Source organism: Canis lupus, chromosome 27 (assembly GCF_003254725.2).
Source record: "Canis lupus dingo isolate Sandy chromosome 27, ASM325472v2, whole genome shotgun sequence".
Taxonomy (NCBI): Eukaryota; Metazoa; Chordata; class Mammalia; order Carnivora; family Canidae; genus Canis; species Canis lupus.
Genome location: NC_064269.1, coordinates 19,745,449 through 19,767,549, shown reverse-complemented (window position 1 = coordinate 19,767,549; position 22,101 = coordinate 19,745,449). Strand labels below are relative to the sequence as shown.

Here is a 22,101-nt window from a genome sequence, read left to right as displayed (position 1 = left end):
AGACATTTACAAATGACATATCAGATAAAGGGTTATTATCCAAAATATTTAAAGAACTTACACAACTCAACACCCAAAAACAAATAATACAATTTAGAAATGGACAGAAAACATGAGCATACATTTCTCCAAAGAAAACATCCAGATGGCCAACAGACACATGAAAAATATTCATCATCAGTTACCATCATGGAAATGCAAATTAAAACTACAGTGAACTATCACCTCACACCTGTCAGAATTGCTAAAATAAACAACACAAGAAACAACAGGTATTGTTGAGGATGTGGAAAAAAAGGAACCCTCTTGTAAGGTGGATAGGAATGCAAACTGGTGCAGCCATTGTGGAAAACAGTATGGAGGTTTCTCAAAAAGTTAAAAATAGATCTATTCCAACAATCACACTACTGAGTATTTACGCAAAGAATATAAAACACTAATTCAAGGGATACATATACCCCTATTTTATAGCAGTGTTATTTATACAATATCCAAGATATGGGAGTAGCCCAAGTGTTGTTAATTTTTAAGTCTTCTTTGATTAATGAAGGGAGAAAGAAGATGTGATACACACACACACACAGAGAAATATTCAGCTAGAAGAAATATCTTTCCATGTGCAATGACATGGGTGGAGCTAGAGAGTTTAATGCTAAGAAAAATGTCAATTGGAGAAAGACGAATAAATGTGATTTCACTCATGTGTGGAATTTAAGAAACAAAATGAGCAAAGTGAAAAAGAAAGAGGGAGGGAAATCAGAAACAAAACGAGCAAAGGGGAAAAGAGAGAGAGAGAGACCAAGAAACAGACTCTTAACTACAGAGAACAAACTGATGGTTACAAGGTGGGGAGAAGATTACATTAAATAGGTGATAGGAATTAAGGTGTACACTTTTAATAAGAACCAGGTAATGAACAACTTTATTGTACACCTGAAAATGATATAACACTGTAACAACTAACTGGATTTAAAATAAGAACTTAAGAAAAAAAAAAAAACCCCACAGAAAACACTGCCTTTCAATTGGTAATTTTAGTACATTAACATTTAATATAATTAACAGTATGATTAGGTTTAAACCCATCATGCTATATCTTTTTTTTTTTTTTTTTTCATCTTTTTCTGGCCACTTGAATTTTTTGGTACTCTTTTTTTGTTATTTTTTTAATTGGTGTATCAGCTATTCCTCTTTGCTTTATTGTTCAGTGATTGCTCAGGGGTTTAAAATATGCATCTTTAACTTAACACTATCTTTAAAGAGTATTATACTACTTCACATATAATTTAGGAACCTTAAAAGAGTATAGTTCCATTTCCACCATTTTTTGTGTTATTTTTGTCATTCATTTTACTTCTATATTTATTTCATTTTTTTAAAAAAATTTATTTATTTATTCATGAGAATACACAGAGGAGAGAGAGAGAGAGGTAGAGACACAGGCAGAGAGAAGCAGGCTCTATGCAGGGAGCCCGATGTGTGTCTCCATCCGGGGTCTCCAGGATCACGCCCTGGGCTGAAGGCGGTGCTAAACCATTGAGCCACCCAGGCTGCCCCTATATTTATTATAATCCGCCAATACTTTACTAATATTTTTTTACTTCAAATTTTCAATTAATTTCTAAGAAATGAAAAATAAGAAAATGTCTTTTATGTAACACATATGTTTACAATTTTGCTTGTCTTTTTTTCTTCTATATAAATCTGACTTTTCATATGATTTTATTTTCTGTTGGCCTAAAGAACTCCTTTTAATATTTCTTATGATGTAGGTCTGCTGGTAACAAATTCTCTCAACTTTGTTGAAAAACTTTATTTTTGCAGACATTATTGTCTTTGTTCCTCTATGTCTTTTTTCCTTCATTTCACTGCTTTTAACATTTTTCTCTTTATCACTGTTCACCAATCTGATTATGATATGTTTAGGTATGGTTTTCTTTGTGCTTATCTTTTTTGGACTTGTTCAGCTTTTTAGATATGTAGGTTTATAGTTCACAATAAATTTGGAAAATGTTTGACCATTATTTCTTCAAATGTGTTTTTCTGCCCCATTCTCTCTTCTCTTTCTGAGGCTTAACTATATATTCAATCTCTTGATACCATCACACTTTCTAAGATTTTGTTAATTTTTAAGTCTTTTTTCTCCACTGTACTTTGATTCAGTTTTTATTCTCCAGTTGGTAATCTGATATAATTTTAATTATAATTATGCAGTTACTTTGTGGTAATCCAGCTGTATTAGTTCCCTATGGCTGCCATAACAAATAACCACAAAATGGATGATTAAAAACAATAGAAATTTATTGTTCCACAATTCTAGAGGCCAGAATTCTGAAAACAAGGTGTTAATGAAACCTGTTGGGAAGAATCTTTTGTTGTCTTTTCTAGCTTGTGATATTTGCTGACAATCCTTGACATTCCTTTTCTTGTAGAAGCATTGCTCCAATTTCTGCCTCTACTGTCACATGGCCATCTTCTCCTTGTGTCTCTTGTCTCTTATAAGAATACTGGTCATATTGGATTAAGCACCATCTTATTCCAGTATAATCATATCTTAACTAATTACATGTACAGTGACCCCATTTCCCAATAAAATTGCATTCCGAGGTACTGGAGGTTAGGACTTTAACATATCTTTTTTGGGGGGCACAATTGAACCAGTAAAGTTTTCATTCAGGTATTACATTTTTTACCCTTCTAAAAGTTCCCTTTAAGATATATTTTCCATTTGTTTCTTCATATTATAATAAATGTTTTAAAATCATTGTTTGCTAACTTCATCAGCTCTAACATTTCTTTCTTTTTTAAAGAAAAAGATTTTATTTATTTGACAGAGAAAGTACAACAGGAAGGGTGACAGGCAAAGGGAGAGGGGGAAGCAGGCTCTCCTCACTGAGCAGGGAGCCCAATGTAGGGCTCCATCCCAGGACCCTGGGATAATGACCAAAGAGCTACCCAGGTACCCCAGCTCTAACATCTCTAACTCTGTTTCTTTTTTTTTTTTTTTAATTTATTTTTTTATTGGTGTTCAATTTACTAACATACAGAATAACACCCAGTGCCCGTCACCCATTCACTCCCACCCCCCGCCCTCCTCCCCTTCTACCACCCCTAGTTCGTTTCCCAGAGTTAGCAGTCTTTACGTTCTGTCTCCCTTTCTGATATTTCCCACACATTTCTTCTCCCTTCCCTTATTTTCCCTTTCACTATTATTTATATTCCCCAAATGAATGAGAACATATAATGTTTGTCCTTCTCCGACTGACTTACTTCACTCAGCATAATACCCTCCAGTTCCATCCACGTTGAAGCAAATGGTGGGTATTTGTCATTTCTAATAGCTGAGTAATATTCCATTGTATACATAAACCACATCTTCTTTATCCATTCATCTTTCGTTGGACACCGAGGCTCCTTCCACAGTTTGGCTATCGTGGCCATTGCTGCTATAAACATCGGGGTGCAGGTGTCCCGGCGTTTCACTGCATCTGTATCTTTGGGGTAAATCCCCAGCAGTGCAATTGCTGGGTCGTAGGGCAGGTCTATTTTTAACTGTTTGAGGAACCTCCACACAGTTTTCCAGAGTGGCTGCACCAGTTCACATTCCCACCAACAGTGTATGAGGGTTCCCTTTTCTCCACATCCTCTCCAACATTTGTTGTTTCCTGTCTTGTTAATTTTCCCCATTCTCACTGGTGTGAGGTGGTATCTCATTGTGGTTTTGATTTGTATTTCCCTGATGGCAAGTGATGCAGAGCATTTTCTCATGTGCATGTTGGCCATGTCTATGTCTTCCTCTGTGAGATTTCTGTTCATGTCTTTTGCCCATTTCATGATTGGATTGTTTGTTTCTTTGGTGTTGAGTTTAAGAAGTTCTTTATAGATCTTGGAAACTAGCCCTTTATCTGATATGTCATTTGCAAATATCTTCTCCCATTCTGTAGGTTGTCTTTGAGTTTTGTTGACTGTATCCTTTGCTGTGCAAAAGCTTCTTATCTTGATGAAGTCCCAAGAGTTCATTTTTGCTTTTGTTTCTTTTGCCTTCGTGGATGTATCTTGTAAGAAGTTACTATGGCCGAGTTCAAAAAGGGTGTTGCCTGTGTTCTTCTCTAGGATTTTGATGGAATCTTGTCTCACATTTAGATCTTTCATCCATTTTGAGTTTATCTTTGTGTATGGTGAAAGAGAGTGGTCTAGTTTCATTCTTCTGCATGTGGATGTCCAATTTTCCCAACACCATTTATTGAAGAGACTGTCTTTCTTCCAATGGATAGTCTTTCCTCCTTTATCGAATATTAGTTGCCCATAAAGTTCAGGGTCCACTTCTGGATTCTCTATTCTGTTCCATTGATCTATGTGTCTGTTTTTGTGCCAGTACCACACTGTCTTCATGACCACAGCTTTGTAGTACAACCTGAAATCTGGCATTGTGATGCCCCCAGATATGGTTTTCTTTTTTAAAATTCCCCTGGCTATTCGGGGTCTTTTCTGATTCCACACAAATCTTAAAATAATTTGTTCTAACTCTCTGAAGAAAGTCCATGGTATTTTGATAGGGATTGCATTAAACGTGTATATTGCCCTGGGTAACATTGACATTTTCACAATATTAATTCTGCCAATCCATGAGCATGGAATATTTTTCCATCTCTTTGTGTCTTCCTCAATTTCTTTCAGAAGTGTTCTATAGTTTTGAGGGTATAGATCCTTTACATCTTTGGTGAGGTTTATTCCTAGGTATCTTATGCTTTTGGGTGCAATTGTAAATGGGATGGACTCCTTAATTTCTCTTTCTTCAGTCTCATTGTTAGTGTATAGAAATGCCACTGACTTCTGGGCATTGATTTTGTATCCTGCCACGCTACCGAATTGCTGTATGAGTTCTAGCAATCTTGGGGTGGAGACTTTTGGGTTTTCTATGTAGAGTATCATGTCATCGGCGAAGAGGGAGAGTTTGACTTCTTCTCTGCCAATTTGAATGCCTTTAATGTCTTTTTGTTGTCTGATTGCTGAGGCTAGGACTTCCAGTACTATGTTGAATAGCAGTGGTGAGAGTGGACATCCCTGTCTTGTTCCTGATCTTAGGGGAAAGGCTCCCAGTGCTTCCCCATTGAGAATGATATTTGCTGTGGGCTTTTCATAGATGGCTTTTAAGATGTTGAGGAATGTTCCCTCTATCCCTACACTCTGAAGAGTTTTGATCAGGAATGGATGCTGTATTTTGTCAAATGCTTTCTCTGCATCCAATGAGAGGATCATATGGTTCTTGGTTTTTCTCTTGCTGATATGATGAATCACATTGATTGTTTTACGGGTGTTGAACCAGCCTTGTGTCCCAGGGATAAATCCTACTTGGTCATGGTGAATAATTTTTTTAATGTACTGTTGGATCCTATTGGCCAGTATCTTGTTGAGAATTTTTGCATCCATGTTCATCAGGGATATTGGTCTGTAATTCTCCTTTTTGGTGGGGTCTTTCTCTGGTTTTGGAATTAAGGTGATGCTGGCCTCATCGAATGAATTTGGAAGTACTCCATCTCTTTCTATCTTTCCAAACAGCTTTATGAGAATAGGTATGAGTTCTTCTTTAAACGTTTGATAAAATTCCCCTGGGAAGCCATCTGGCCCTGGACTCTTGTGTCTTGGGAGGTTTTTGATGACTGCTTCAATTTCCTCCCTGGTTATTGGCCTGTTCAGGTTTTCTATTTCTTCCTGTTCCAGTTTTGGTAGTTTGTGGCTTTCCAGGAATGCGTCCATTTCTTCTAGATTGCCTAATTTATTGGCGTATAGCTGTTCATAATATGTTTTTAAAATCGTTTGTATTTCCTTGGTGTTGGTAGTGATCTCTCCTTTCTCATTCATGATTTTATTAATTTGAGTCTTCTCTCTCTTCTTTTTAATAAGGCTGGCTAATGGTTTATCTATCTTATTAATTCTTTCAAAGAACCAACTCCTGGTTCTGTTGATCTGTTCCACAGTTCTTCTGGTCTCGATTTTGTTGAGTTCTGCTCGAATCTTTATTAACTCCCTTCTTCTCTTGGGTGTAGGATCTATTTGCTGTTTTGTCTCTAGCTCCTTTATGTGTAAGGTTAGCTTTTGTATTTGAGTTCTTTCCAGTTTTTGAATGGATGCTTGTATTGCGATGTATTTCCCCCTTAGGACTGCTTTTGCTGCATCCCAAAGATTTTGAATGGTTGTGTCTTCATTCTCATTAGTTTCCATGAATCTTTTTAATTCTTCCTTAATTTCCTGGTTGACCCTTTTGTCTTTTAGCAGGATGGTCCTTAACCTCCACGTGTTTGAGGTCCTTCCAAACTTCTTGTTGTGATTTAGTTCTAATTTCAAGGCATTATGGTCTGAGAATATGCAGGGGACAATCCCAATCTTTTGGTATCGGTTCAGACCCGATTTGTGATCCAATATGTGGTCTATTCTGGAGAAAGTTCCATGTGCGCTTGAGAAGAATGTGTATTCAGTTGAGTTTGGATGTAAAGTTCTGTAGATATCTGTAAAATCCATCTGGTCCAGTGTATCATTTAAAGCTCTCGTTTCTTTGGAGATGTTGTGCTTAGAAGACCTATCGAGTATAGAAAGAGCTAGATTGAAGTCACCAAGTATAAGTGTATTATTATCTAAGTATTTCTTCACTTTGGTTAATAATTGATTGATATATTTGGCAGCTCCCACATTCGGGGCATATATATTGAGGATTGTTAAGTCCTCTTGTTGAATAGATCCTTTAAGTATGATATAGTGTCCCTCTTCATCTCTCACTACAGTCTTTGGGGTAAATTTTAGTTTATCTGATATAAGGATGGCTACCCCTGCTTTCTTTTGAGGACCATTCGAATGGTAAATGGTTCTCCAACCTTTTATTTTCAGGCTGTAGGTGTCCTTCTGTCTAAAATGAGTCTCTTGTAGACAGCAAATAGATGGGTCCTGCTTTTTTATCCAGTCTGAAACCCTGCGCCTTTTGATGGGGTCATTAAGCCCGTTCACGTTCAGAGTTACTATTGACAGATATGAGTTTAGTGTCACCATGATATCTATTCAGTCTTTGTTTTTGTGGACTGTTCCACTGAACTTCTTCTTAAAGGGGAATTTTAAGAGGCCCCCTTAAAATTTCTTGCAGAGCTGGTTTGGAGGTCACATATTCTTTTAGTTGCTGCCTGTCTTGGAAGCTCTTTATCTCTCCTTCCATTTTGAATGAGAGCCTTGCTGGATAAAGTATTCTTGGTTGCATGTTCTTTTCATTTAGGACCCTGAATATATCCTGCCAGCCCTTTCTGGCCTGCCAGGTCTCTGTGGAGAGGTCTGCTGTTACCCTAATACTCCTCCCCATAAAAGTCAGGGATTTCTTGTCTCTTGCTGCTTTAAGGATCTTCTCTTTATCTTTGGAATTTGCAAGCTTCACAATTAAATGTCGAGGTGTTGAACGGTTTTTATTGATTTTAGGGGGGGATCTCTCTATTTCCTGGATCTGAATGCCTGTTTCCCTTCCCAGATTAGGAAAGTTTTCAGCTAGAATTTGTTCAAATACATATTCTGGCCCTCTGTCCCTTTCGGCGCCCTCGGGAACCCCAATTAAACGTAGGTTTTTCTTCCTCAGGCTGTCGTTTATTTCCCTTAATCTATCTTCATGGTCTTTTAATTGTTTGTCTCTTTTTTCCTCAGTTTCCCTCTTTGCTATCAACTTGTCTTCTAGGTCACTCACTCGTTCTTCCACCTCGTTAACCCTCGTCGTTAGGACTTCTAGTTTGGATTGCATCTCATTCAATTGATTTTTAATTTCTGCCTGATTAGCTCTAAATTCTGCAGTCATGAAGTCTCTTGAGTCCTTTATACTTTTTTCTAGAGCCACCAGTAGCTGTATAATAGTGCTTCTGAATTGGCTTTCTGACATTGAATTGTAATCCAGATTTTGTAACTCTGTGGGAGAGAGGACTGTTTCTGATTCTTTCTTTTGAGGTGAGGTTTTCCTTCTAGTCATTTTGCTCAGTGCAGAGTGGCCAAAAGCAAGTTGTATTGGGAAAAAGAGAAAAAGAGAGGAGAGAAAGAAGGAAAGAAAAGAGAAAGAGAAAAAAAAGGGAAGAAAAAAAAACGAAAAAAAAAAAAAAGAAGAAGAAAAAGAAAGGAGAAAAAAAAGGGGGTGGGGGAAGGAAACAAATCAAAAAGCAAAACAAAACAAAACAAAAGAAAACAAAAAAAAAAAAAAAAAAAAAGAACCACGGGGCAGTATCTTCTGATTCTGTGTACTTTAAGTCCCTTGGCTTCCTCCGGAACTTGTCCGTCTAGCTGGTGTTCTGGGGGAGGGGCCTGTTGTGCTGATTTTCAGGTGTTAGCAGTTGGGGGAGCTGCTGTGCCCCTGCCTGGTGCAGGGCTCGGTGGGGGTTGTTTACCCCGTGAGGCCGCAGGAGGAACAGCCCCAGTGGCGGGGCAGCTCTGGAAACCTGGATTCAGCTCCGGCAGGAACTCCGTCTGCAGGGCCTGGAGGCTCCGGGCGGGGCCGCTGATCTGCTCAGCTCGGGGCAGGAGCGTCCTCGGTGTCCTGGGCCCTCCCGGCCTCTGCCTGTCCCGGGGGAGGCCGGATCCTGGGCTGTGTCCCGGCGCCCTGTGCTCCGGAGCCTGCGCTGGTGGATTCGCGCTCCCGCCCCGCAGCCCCCTCTGCGGAGCCGCCCCCGAGCCCCCCGAGCTGCTCCGGTCCCGCCGGGCCCCGCCGTGCGCGCTGCAGCCCTTAGGGAGCTCGGCGCACTCTCCCGGGGCGCAGGTGTCTGTTAGTGTCCCCGGGAGCCCGAGGGCATCCCCGCCCTCCTGGGTCCTGCTCCACCTCCCCGCGAGCCCCTTTCCGCCCGGGAAGGTCGGTGCAGCTCCTGCGTCTCCGGGACGGGGCTCTCCTGTCCTGGGGACACTCGCCCCGGCCTCAGCCCGGCTCCTCGCGGGCCCCTCCCCCTCGGAGGCCTTTGTTTCTTTACTTCTTTTTCCCCGTCTTCCTACCTTGATAGAAGCGCGAACTCTTCTCACTGTTGCATTCCAGGTGTTCTCTCTTTAATTCTCAGGCCGAATTCATAGATTTTCAGGATGACTGGAAGGTTTTCTAGGTAATTTGGTGGAGACAGGTGATTTGGAGACCCTGCTCTTCCGCCATCTTGCTCCTCCCCCCTCTAACTCTGTTTCTGTTGACTGGCTTTTTTTCTTTGTGACAAGTCATATTTTTCTGTTTCTTGATTGGTTGTCACACATTGTGAATGTTACTTTTTTATTCTTTTTGAGTGCTGGGTTCTGATTGTCTTCCTTTAAACTTTATTGGGCTTTGTTCTGGTATGTAGGTAAGTTAGTTGTGGAATAGCTTAATCCTTTTTTAGGTTTATTAGAGTGGGCCTAGAATAGCCATTACTCAAGAAATGGTTTAATCCTACTACTAACATTTGACTCTTTTGGAGTCTCTATTGAATTCTCTCTGAGTTCAGTGAAGTGAAGTCTCCCTTCTCTGATTGGTCAGAACATGAATATCTCCCTGCCCTGTGTGAGCACTGGGAATTATTCCTCCTGTAGCCATCTACTAGTTTATCTTTGCCTGGCATCATGAAGAGTCACTCTACACATGTACAGCATATTAATCAGCCAAAGACTCAAGGGTACCTGTAGTCAGGTTTGTAGAGTTTTCAATCTCATTCTCTCTCTGCATAGTTTCCTTTCCTCAGATACTCAGCCCCACAAATTTTGACTCCCTTATCCTCCTCAAATTAATATTTATGCATTTAGTGCTGCAGACTGGTAAGTGCTTCCATGAAGAAGTTGGGGTCTTATCTTGCTTGTTCCCTTCTCTTAGAGATCATAGTCTTTGCTGCCCTTTGTCCCAGTGTCTGATCAGTGTTGTTTCATCTTATAGGTCAAGTTTTACAGTTGCTTATGGTGGCAGTGGGTAAGTCTTACATCAGTGATGTTTGATGGGCCCCTAAGTATTTGTGGAATTGATTTCTCATCTTCAAGCCCTTATGGGTCTTCTCAAGCTTTCCAGGGTAATTGCTACTTTTTACTCACCACATTCAATCAGCATATCTTCAATATATTGGGAAAGTGTTCTGTAGAATAAAGAGGCAACCAAAGTCCTGTTGACTATGTTAGGATTGTCAAGAATTCATAAAGCCCTGAACAATGGTACAATAGTGAATGTGTATTGGTGATCCTCCAAGATGAACCTTGAAGTTGAAAGCAAAAAGGTCCTGGTGGTCTTTACCAACAAGCTTGAAACAAAGCAATACAAAAACCAAACAAATAAATGTTCACCAGCTCAACAACTGTATACCAACTGTCAGAGAATGTGTTGATTTGTCCAGTAAAGAGACTACATTTAAAAAAAGAGAGAGAGAGACTACATTTTTAACAACAAGTGCAGTTTGAGTCACCAGTTGATTAAGTTTATGATCATACACTGTCATTCTTCAGAATCCATCTGTCTTATGCACAGGCTTAAGAGGTTATTTGAATAGGGATGTGTTAGGAATCACCACTTACATATCATTCAATTCCTTGATGATGACACAAATCTCCACAGTCCTTCTAGGAATGTGGTGCTGCTTTCATTTAATATTTTGGAGGATATGGGAAAAGTTCTAGGGGTTTCCACCTGGCCTTTCTTACCATAATATCCCTCACTCCATAGGTCAGAGAACAAATATGGGGGGTTCTGCTAATTACTGAGGTTATATATTTTAGAAGGAATGTGCCTTCTGAAATTTTGAATATAACCATGAAGTAATTTTGGAGGCCCACTGGTCCATTGTGAGATAAACCTGTCCTAAAATTACACTGATCACCTGACCTTTATTAGCCTCTACTCTGACTGGTGAGCCTGTGTCTTTGGCTCTCAGGAGTTAGTTTCAGTTCAGAGTCAATGTCAAATAATTTCTTTAAAAAATGGTTATTTTCCCTTTTCAATATACAGTCACCAGGATAAGTGGCTGTGGTTCTTTTGGGGAAGGCCAAGAAGAAGAATTCCGATAGTAAGTTGATGGCAGTGTACCTGAGTTCTTCTTTAGGCTGAGTGCTGGCTTCTCCTAGAAGTGTGCAATATCCCCAGGCTACCTTTATCCCTGATATTCTCCTACCTATATTTACATTTCTATATATTCCACGCAAACCTCCCTTTTTCCTTTTCAAGGTAGGAGATAGGGGTGAAAGGCACTTTTGTGAGTCTGACCTCTTACTTTACTCATTACTTCTCACAATCTTTCAAGCTGGATGGATTTCTGTTTTATTTTCCTCTATGAAAGGGCCTTGTCCTACAGCATATCCGTCTCTACTTGGCATCTCATACTTCTCCTCTCCCTATTCTGTAAAGGTTGATGGGGAATAAGCAGATGGACCTACGTATGAGGACAGAGGCAATAATAGTATTCTCATTACAATTTTATTAAAGAGCTTATTAAAGTTTATTTTTTTCTCTTCCACACAACCCCTGGTGCTCATCACTACAAGTGTTCCAAAATTTATTTTTTTATAAGCTAGACTACATACTTCCTAAGAATAGACTTGTTATTTCATTTTCAATCCTTAAGCCTATTAAACTTTTGGCACATGATAGGCACAAATTAAATTTTGTTGAATGCAGAGCATGAATGTTTGAGTGCAAATGCAGTGTTATTATCAGCAGAAAGCCTGAGTTCTAATTGCAAAATTAGGATGATTATCCTGAGTTTGTAATGACTGTAGGCCACTACATTGGAAAGGTTTTTCTAACTAGCCAAATCAGGAATCCTTCAGGTACCCTAAGAAAAAAACATTTTCATACGCTGAAACCAATTATGTGAAGAAAAAGTTAACAGAGCTATTTTTTTTTTTAAATGATAGTCACAGAGAGAGAGAGAGAGAGGCAGAGACACAGGCAGAGGGAGAAGCAGGCTCCATCCATGCACCGGGAGCCGGACGTGGGATTCGATCCCGGGTCTCCAGGATCGCGCCCTGGGCCAAAGGCAGGCGCCAAACCGCTGCGCCACCCAGGGATCCGCCCCGCCCCCCCCCCTTTTTTAAATTTTATTTATTTATTTTTTTTAACAGAGCTATTAAAACAAAGGTAGCTTGACATCCTCAGCTTTTGCAGGACAGAACTCAGAGAAACTCTAATAGTTTTAATGACTTTTTGTTTGAAGTCTGAAGTTCCGTGAGTGAATCACTTTTAGCATATTTAAATTTATTAACTCCTTTGCTTCTGGCAATTTATTTTTGGGAGTGTCTTCCTTATGATCCAGTTGGGGAGTCGGTAGGCAAGTACTACAGCCATGTCAGAGTTCTAGAATCAAAGGGAAATGTAAGAAAGAACCGACTTCCTGTCCTCTGACTATTTCCCCTGCATCCTACACACCTTTTTCTGTGGGTGGTTAAATCCCTACTGAGGAAAGTAACTCTGAAGTTTTTTGGAAGGAAGGAGAAAGAATATGGGAGGAATGTGTAGGAAATATGAATATGGTAGACCCAGAGACTGTCTTCAATAGCTAAATGTCTACCAGTTGGGAACATATTATGTCCTTCTTTCATTTCAATTTAATCCAAGGCAGAAGAATGAGGCACTAGGAGAAAAGAGATGTAGTTTCCCTTCACAAAGGAAAATAAAATTCTACTTCAATTTTTCCTTTATTATATGTCAGATTTCTCAGTCTTTCTCTCCTTTGGAGTATTCAGTCAAAAGCTTCTATGACAGCAGGGAATATGTCCTCAGAGGCTTGTTCATATAAACAGGAATATATTAAATTAAATTTTTTATTTTAGTTTTTAAGAAAATTATGTATTTATTTTAGAGAAAGAGTGTGTGAGTGAATTGAAGGGAAAAGGGAGGAAGAGGAAGAGAAAGAATCTCCAGCACACTCCACCCTGAGTGCAGAGCCCCAGGTGGGGCTAGATCTCATGACCCTGAGATCATGACTTGAACCAAAATCAAGAGTTGGACACTTAACTGACTGAGCCACCCAGCTGCCCCCAATTTAAAATTTTAAGTGAGGGGATCCCTAGATGGCTCAGCGGTTTAGCGGTGCCTTCGGCCCAGGGCGTGATCCTGGAGTCTCGGGATCGAGTCTCACATCAGGCTCCCTGCACGGCGCCTGCTTCTCCGTCTGCCTGTGTCTCTGCTTCTCTCTCTCTCTCTCTCTCTCTCTCTCTGTCTCACATAAATAAATAAATAAAATCTTAAAAAAAATAAAATAAAATTTTAAGTGAAATATACATGTGTGCATTTTTTAAAGGCAAGCAGTATAGAAGAGTATGAAATACAGGTATTTATCTCCACTTCCTTAGCCCCTTTCTTATTCCCATGCCCCCCAAACCACCAAACAACCCATGGTTTTATTTCTTCTGGTGATTGTCTTCATATTTATTGATTTATCAGTTTTATATATCTTTGACTCTGCATTATAAAAGACGAAGACTCTATATACCATCTCCCAACTCCTCCCAGCAGGTCTCAGTTTTTATAGTTAACATTACTTGGTTTGGACAAGTTCTGGTTGAATGGGTGAGTGCACAATCCAGTTTCCTTCTTCATTTCTTTACCCAAATGATGGTACCTGCCTTTCGAAACCACTGGAAGCCAGACCTCTGGCAAACAGTGAAAGAGCTTCCCATGCTGTGCCATTGGGTATTTGTGTTGGTAAAAACCCTCTAACATGCTCAGTGACCTCCTGGTTAATTTTAAAACAGTATGTATGCCCTTCTCAGAAACATCTGAGTCTTATCAGGTCTCAAAGCTTGAAGGGGGAAGTCCTGACACTGGAACTTGAAAATGTTTAGTCTTGCTCTTTAAATCCTCCAGGATGCCTTGTAGCTTCCTAGTGAGCTGCCGACTTGGGCTGAGCAAGACAAAAGTCAGTGGAACTTATGCTTAGTGACTAGAGATCGTCAACTGTTTTTATTATGTCTGTATTCTGAGGCTTTCTCTTTGGCTGTTGTCGGTTGTATCAAAATGAAACATCTCCAGGAAAAAATATCAGAGGACCTAAAATTAATGTGTTATTTCAGATTTCTTCTATGCCAGCAAAAGAACGTCCCTCTCTGACTAACGTCTGATAATACAAGCCTCTGAGGCCAGCCCCTTTAACGTGCTGATTTAGGGCTCATGCCCGTTTTCCTCTTTCCTCTTTTCATCTCTGTCTCTCTGATGCAATCAGCATGCTGGCCTTAGGCTCACCTCAGTTTTGTTTTATTTTTTAAGGAAAAAAAAAGTCTTTTGGTTTTTCAAGTGAATTTAAGATTAAACTCTTCTCCCCTTTTACAACAGATTCCCTAAATCTTAGAGTTGGAAAGGTTTTTTTTTTAACTTTTTTGCCTTAGAGTGGGTCACAAAAAGTAGATTCTCATCAGTGATCTACTTTGATAACACCGCTTGACTCTCAGCTGTGGTTTCCTAAGAAAAGCATGAAACTCGGAATTGAAAAACCAGGTTTGAGCCCTTGATGTGTTTACTTGCTGTGTGACTAGGGGTAGGTCACCTCAACTCTCTGAGCTGTCCCAGCTGAAGATTGAAGATAACAACATAGCACTTAGCTCACAGAGCTGGTGTGGTGCAAAGTGGGTGCTCAATAAACTTATCTCATACTTCCTGTGTCTACAATTAAGTTACTGATCTTGTCTACTTCTAGTTCTTCTTATTCTGGTCAGTGGCCATCTAGATCTTCTAGTTCCTTCTGTCATGCTTGACACTTTCTCACCTCAGATCCAATACATCAGCAAGTCCTCTCGGCTCTGCCTTAAAAATATATTCCCCAATCTGATACCCCCACTGCCACCATTGTCTGAGACACCATTACCTCTCACCAAATTAGTACAATGGCCACCTAACTGGTCTCCCTATTCTACTCTTGCTTCGCTAGGGTCTGTTCTAGAGAGAGAGAATCCTTAAAAAAAAAAAAATGAGTCTGATGATGTCACTCCACTCAAACATAGCCATGATTTCTTGTTAAGGCTGATCTCTACCTGGCTCATACTGGAACTAGGTACCAGTTGTTAAAATATTGAAATCCTTCCATCTCTATTGGTAGAGAGTCTTTCCCCAAGGTACCCTTTTCCTGATGTTCCCTTTCAGTTCACAAGGGGATCTCCCCACAGTGCACCAACTCAAGGGATAATGCTTGACTCTTCAGGGAGGTCTCTAGGATGCTGCTTGCATGCTCTGGCCAGACATCCATGCTGATGCATTGGTGTTTGTGCTGTACCTGCTATTAAACATTTTGAATAACACCTGGTTTTGTCCTTTCATTCAAAATAAAAGCCAAGTCTCCACATTAATAGGATTCTTTGATACATTTTTTTACTGCATGTCCCACTACTCCCAGGCTTGTTCATTCCACACAAGCCATGAATGCCTTTTGGCCTTTCCTCAATCAAGCTAAGTATGCTCCTGCCTCAGGGCCTTTGCACTTGCTCCTTCCTCTGCCAGTAATGCCACTGTACCAGATATCCATTTGAGCAGCTCTTGTACCTCTTAGAGCTATCTGCTCAAATATCTTCTCAACAAGGCATTTTCTGACTATCCTATGTAAAATGGAAACCCTACCCCCTTGTCCACTGGTATACTGTAATTACTGTTCTTGACCATGTTTTTTTTCTCCACAGCATTTATCTCTGTCTGACATGTTATGTGTTTTGCCTATGTATTCATTTAATGTCTGCCTCTTTTCTTCCCCACCCCAACTAGAATGCAAATTTCTTCAGAGCAGGAATTTTGTCTCTTCTGCTACTGTTTTATCTCCAGTGCTTAGAACAGCATCTGACAAATAGTAAGTTCTCAGTAAAATTTTTTGAATGAAAGAACTACTCAGTGCACAGTTTTCTTATTAGAATAATAAGGAAAATAATACATCCCAGACAAATTGTGAAGATTAAATGAATAAGAAGCAAGTACCTTGTAAGGTATAAGGTCCTGAGTAAAGATTAGTTATCATCAGTCTCCCCTTGTTGATAAATATTTGTGGATCATAGATACCATCCCTAACACTATTACTGACAATAGTCTCCATGTTTGAAGGAATCTCTAAATATTCTTCCCTGGTGTTCTGAGTGTCACAGCCCTGACTGGCCTGTGGTACTGAATGTTCCCGGAATTCTGAGTGGACCAGAGAGCCTTCCCAAGGCATCAGGACAAGTTGTGTGGGTCAGAGGCCAGGGCAAGCACATGGCACATTTTTACTAGCTCTTTAATGTTTCTCTTGTGGGCATATGCAGGGGTGGAGGCAGTGTCAGTAGACATTTGTGCTCTGGTACTTTCATCAATAAACCCTATAAAGGGAAGATAAAGCAGAAGAGGAAGGAGTAGACACCTGCTTTATTCTCCATGTCTGGGAAGAGAAGTCCGACAGTAATAATAGGTTGAGCATATGGCAATGTCTATATAACTTCACAAGAGTGTTTTTAAAATTTAAAGATTTGCTTCAGGAGACCTTTTGGGAGATGTGATTAAGGATCATGGGAAAAGCATGCAGGGAGTTTTGGATTGAAAAATATTTAAACCTACTGAATCCTCATATCATATATTCCACTGAACTCTATTATTCATTCTCATGTCTTTAAAAATAAACAAGCACACAATACATACAGAAGGTGAGTTGTACTATGTGTTTGGAGTCTAGCATGTAGGCCTTGTTCTCAAGGTAATCTAAAGTAAACCTACTCGAGACCTGCGAAGACATATAGTCAATCCCACTGAAAGCACTTTTCCCTAAAACCTCACATCCCCTTTAATTCACAAAAGAGACTTGGCATCTTTACTACCCTCTTAGAATAAAAAAAAAGGAAAGATAAAGCACTCTTACTAAAGTTATCGAGAGTAGCCTGCCTTGTTACAGAATCCTTTTTCCCCTGTACCTGAGGAAATGAGGGATTTTGGTTCAGAATCAATCATAAACTTGTGGCAAAACAATGTCATCCTGGAGATTGGAAGGTGAGTCCTGCCCCCCAGGCCATTATTACAGGGACTAGACCCCACCTCTACTATGCATGCTTGCACATTGGAGATAGGTGCCCTTTCTCCAGTTGTAAGATAAATATTTAATTCTGTAAGGATAGGAGTCTTTAGGTTTGCACAATGATACATAGCTTTAAGTTAGTGGAAAATAATTTTGGAAAGCAGATCTTAGTTTCCATGTCATAAAAATATTTCTTTCTAGTATTTTGTCCTGACAGCTCAAACAAATATAATATGAGAATACTACCTGTGGCTTATTTTTTTTTCTTTTGGTTTCTAATGCTGAATTTATAATCTTCTCTTACTTTGTGCGACCACACATATTTAAAATTCCTGTATCAATTTGATTCACTGCCACATTTCCTTCTGTGTAGAAAAGGAAGTTACAGACCTCAAATGGCTTTTACATTGTCTGTGTGATAAGTATACTAAACATATGGGATATCAGATGCCTCATTTCAAGGCTGCTCTTGACATTGCTGCTGTTAATGATTCTTCCATTTCCATTCCATACCAAAAATCTATTGAAAGGGTGAAGGAAAGTGGTGAAAACAGGCACTCCACAGATGCCAGCAAGTTTCCCAATTGGCTAGGATCACTACATCATTCCAAAAGGGATGACTGGGGGTAGGAGTTGGGGTGGGGGGTAGAAATAAAAACAAATTTTGGCAGACCCAAGTTTAGAAGAAAAACAATACTTTCACCGAATTTAGCCTCTGCTCTCTGTCATAGAAAATTATAATAAATACAAGAGAATTGCATTCAATTTTGGTCAAGTATTATTCTTGGAATATGCATTAGTCAGAATTGGCCTCATTAGGAGGGCACTTTTTGAACAGCTATGTAGTGGTTCACAAAGCATGCAGACTCCTGAGAGGGTGTGATTCGAAGTTTAACAAGCTCATTTCAAGCTTGATAACATTTACATTTCAAACAAGGATTCAAACCAGGGCTTTGCTGCTTTACATGACCAGAAGTAGAACAGAGTACATTGCCACAGAAGCATGCAGTGACATTATCAGAATTGCCAGAGCCCACTGATTACAAACCTATCTATTGACACCACAACTAGTATACTAGGCTGCTTTTTTTTCTCTTCTTCGTTAGTCAACAACTGAACCTATAAATGCATTGAATTCACATACCAATCTACAGTGAAGCACATGTTTTTATTTTGCTTCCCTATTTATAATCTTTATTTTGAAAACAACAATTGTGGTTTGGATTTACTATGAGGCTGAATGTTACACATGTAAAGGCTCATAATATTTTTTTCCGGAGGCTCTTAAATCATTTTTAGCTATATTATCTGATTTGCCATCATCACATCAGTGTAAAAGTAGATACAGCATACATTTCCAGATATATTTAATGGATGAAGAAAAGGAAAGGAAGAAGATTAAACAGTTTGCACACGCTTACAGTAAAATTTAGGGGTATTTGGTTGAGGTAAAACTGGACTGCGGAGTAGATCTAAAGAGGCATAGAAGAAAATCTTATCTACTTTTCACTCAGGGCAGAAAGACCGAGCAAACTAAACCTCTACATATCCTGTATCTTGATACGAATGCAAATTCAGAAATTTGGTAACCCAGAGCAAAGAAGCCAATAGCTTAGAAATATCAAATCTATTTACCTGGAGGAGGTGCTCTGGGAAGGATATCGCAGCCTCAACCTAAGAGCAGAGATATTTCTTTCCAGCTGGTTTGGGCTTCTCCCTAAAAACACTGTTGTTGCCCTTTACTTCTACAAAGTAAACAAAGAAACATTCGCACTAGGTGCTGCCAAACTGTTTAGATCTTCAAAACTGGTGCTGATTTCAACCCTAGCACGGAGGTACTTTCCTCTCTGACTCCTTATAGAAGAAAGCTTGACCTGGGTGAAATCACTAGAGCTTCTGTTGAGATTTGAGGAGCATACATACATACATAAGCTTGCTTAAAGCTTTTTGGGTTCCTCTGAGGGAGTAAATTATCAGTGAAACTCGGTTCCTTTACTGGTGCTGATTTACATAGCCTTTCTCACAGAATTCTAGCATTCTCGCCTCTGGCCCAAGTCAGGAAATGCCCAGGTGCGTGTAACTCAGCACTAAAATTAACATCCATGAAGCTTTTTAGACCTCACATATTCGAGTTCAATTTCATTTTGGTAATTAGGTTTCAGGCAGGTTTTTATTTCTTTTGAACCGAGTCATCTAGCCCCGAGTTTTCATCAAAGAATCTTGGTTAACTTTGATTTTTAATTCTCAGACACCCAACTCGTTGAACCACCCATCCTGACTCAATACCCTGCTATTTTATTCCATATAAGGCCTTGAAATGTACTCACCTTACTCAGTGAAAATCCCTCTGGGATGGGAAGCTGCCAGCACATTAGAAATGTGATCTAGAGTCGCTCTGCCCGAGGTTGGTCATATCCAGGTTAGAAGATATCAGGTATAAAATGAGAAAAAAATATTATCTCCCAGCACTTATCAGACCATCTTCTTATAAGACTTTTTCTTGTTTAGTTTTTTAGTTCATTTCTTGGTTTTTCTGGAAAAAATGCTGCAGTTATGTTGCTCCCGCAGCCAAAAATCTGCACTTAATTGGGCACATAAAAAAATAGCAGACAGGAAGTCTATTTCCTCACAGAGAGATATTGTGGTTTATGGACTCTGCTTTCGTACTGCAAAGCCAGTGCATTATTTTATTTTTTAATACACTCCTGGTAAGATGTCTCTGGCAACCCAAAAGCTGTTTAAGTGCCCACCAGAATCAGTATCAGCCCAGGTAGAGCTACTTGATTACCAAATATTAGTTTACTCTGGGTTTGATTTTGAATCAGTCTCAGTTCTTGCATTTTTATGGATGCTAGAGAAATCGAGGATTTCATATTTGTGTATGCACTAAGAGAGTTATACATATTTGTGAGAGAGACCGCAGCATCCCACAAGCAGGGCTGCATTGACTCTCCATGAGTTCTGGGAAAACATTTAAGTTGCCTGTGTAACTTCCGTGGCACACACCCTCAATCCACTCCCCTTGGGAGCCAGAGAGCTTCCTGAGGTCTCTCAGGTTACAAAGGGGAAGGAAGCCTTTATCAGAAGTTTGAAGATTCTTACTTTTCAAGTTGTCTTGCCATCTCCTCAGCCCTATCCTTTACATTGTTCTTTAGTCATGTTAACCTCCTGTATTTGACTCATAATAATTACATTTCTGAGAATACTGAAGATCTCAGAGTTTTAGAGTCCAGCTTCCCCTTGACAGACGAGGAAAGTGAGACAAAAAGGAGTTCATGATTTTCTTTTTTTCCAAAGAGACATGAGACTCCAGTAGCAGAGACAGGACTAAAACCAGATTTTCCCCCTGACACCACGCTGCCTTTCTGCGTGAGTGGAGAAACAAAAATGAAACTTATGTTCTCTTGTCACTTGGTTTAAGCCATAAGACAGGGTACATTTGGTTCTAGGCACTTTCTATTTACTTGTCATGGGCACAATGCCTCATAATTGGGAAGAATTATATAAGCCCCAATTCTTTCCTAGGGCATGTGAGAAACTGCCATTTGTTTTTAGCAACCTAGTGTCATAAAGTTAGTGTGGGCCTAATCCCACCTAAAAGTTAAATGAGAGCTTTTGTGTAATTGCCTTGCCTTTTAATTCAGACTAAGCCACACGTAATCAAGTCTTTCCCTAATACCCTGGCTTTATAGAAACCCAAATCCATTGGTTTGTACAGGTATCACTGGCCTCAGACTGCAATTCTTTAATGCTCCTGGTCAACTCAATCCCTTGAGGGGATTTATGTCATGCTGGTGTTTTCACGTAGTTCTTTGTCTGGGACTAATTTTGACACTTTGCCTGCCAGAGAAGATAAAACTTGGGGTCTTTCCCCAGTCGCTGCCCTGTCCAGATTTGGCTGGGCACTTCATCAAGAGGATCAGAGAGCCTAGACGCAGTCTCAGTTTCTCAAACTTGTCTCTGATTCTTTGGCGCAGTCTTCAAAGGAATAAACCAAACAGGAAAGAAACTATTGCATATGGTCATGGCTGGGTGTATTTTGATTTTGTATTTTTTTCTCCTTTGGTTGTTATAGAAGGGAATTGTGTGTGTGCCTCAATATCTCTGCCAGCTGATTTGGGGATTTGGGGGTGGGGAATAGTACTCCCTTACTTTTACAGGAATGATGGTTCTGGATTTTCTTGGATTGTTCTGTCCTGACTTGGTACTAACTACCTCATATAGGAAGGGAAAAATAATGATACTCATTATCATTTATTATCAAGTTCCTATTATTCCTCAGGGCTGGTTCCAAAGTCTTCATCTGTATTATCTTCCGAATCACTGCATAAGGTAGATTTCCTTATCTTTATTTTATCGGTGAAGTGGGAAAAATCAAGTTCTTTCCCATTACCCTCAGGATAAAGTTCAAATCTCTTAACAGGAAGAATCAGGAAAAGGCAGTGGTTAAGGGTACAAACTGTATAGCTAGGCTGCCCGCCTTTGAATCCCAGATCTGCCATTTACTAGTGGTGCAAACTTAGGCACATTCTTCAAGTTTTCTCTGCCTCAGTTTCTGCATCCGTAAATGGAGACACAACCTTATGTGGTTATTAGAGAGTTAAATATTGAGTAAACTTAAAGTGCTTAGAACAATGCCTGGCTCATAGTTCTAAATGTTAGCTAAATTATTATTACCACCTTCATCATCCTTATTCCATTTAGCAACAGCAATGTTGAATGAGGCCTTATTATCTCAGGTTTCAAAGTTGAAAATACTAGCTGGTAAGTACCCTGACATTTTAAAGAGGAGTCCCAGACACTTCTCTGCAGGACTTACTGAAATATAGCAGAGGAGTCCTGATTCTATTACTCCCTACCTCTCAGGCAGAGAAAAGACTAGAAATTCAAGAATACTTTGAAGTGGAGAATTCATATGATTATATTCTTTCTTTCTTTCTTTCTTTCTTTCTTTCTTTCTTTCTTTCTTTCTTTCTTTCTTCTTTCTTTCTTTCTTTCTTTCTTTCTTCTTTCTTTCTTTCTTTCTCTTTCTTTCTTCTTTCTTTCTTCCTTTTTTTCTTTTGGATTAGTATGTTTTCAATCTAGTAGGTGGAGCTGTGATATTTCCCTAAAACAAGGAACTGGCTTTAAACATCGTGTGCTCCCAGGGAGC

General features: G+C 39.6%; 1 protein-coding gene across 1 annotated transcript in view; it reads right to left on the bottom strand.

Moving 5' to 3' along the window:
• PTHLH (parathyroid hormone like hormone) overlaps positions 1-19,498 on the bottom strand; it is a 125,684-nt gene extending 106,186 nt beyond the window's left edge. Inside the window, exon 1 of the mRNA XM_035707364.2 lies at positions 19,277-19,498. The gene's annotated coding sequence lies outside the window, so the exon portion shown is untranslated. The remainder of the gene's footprint in view (positions 1-19,276) is intronic.
• Between the last annotated feature and the right edge of the window lie 2,603 nt (positions 19,499-22,101).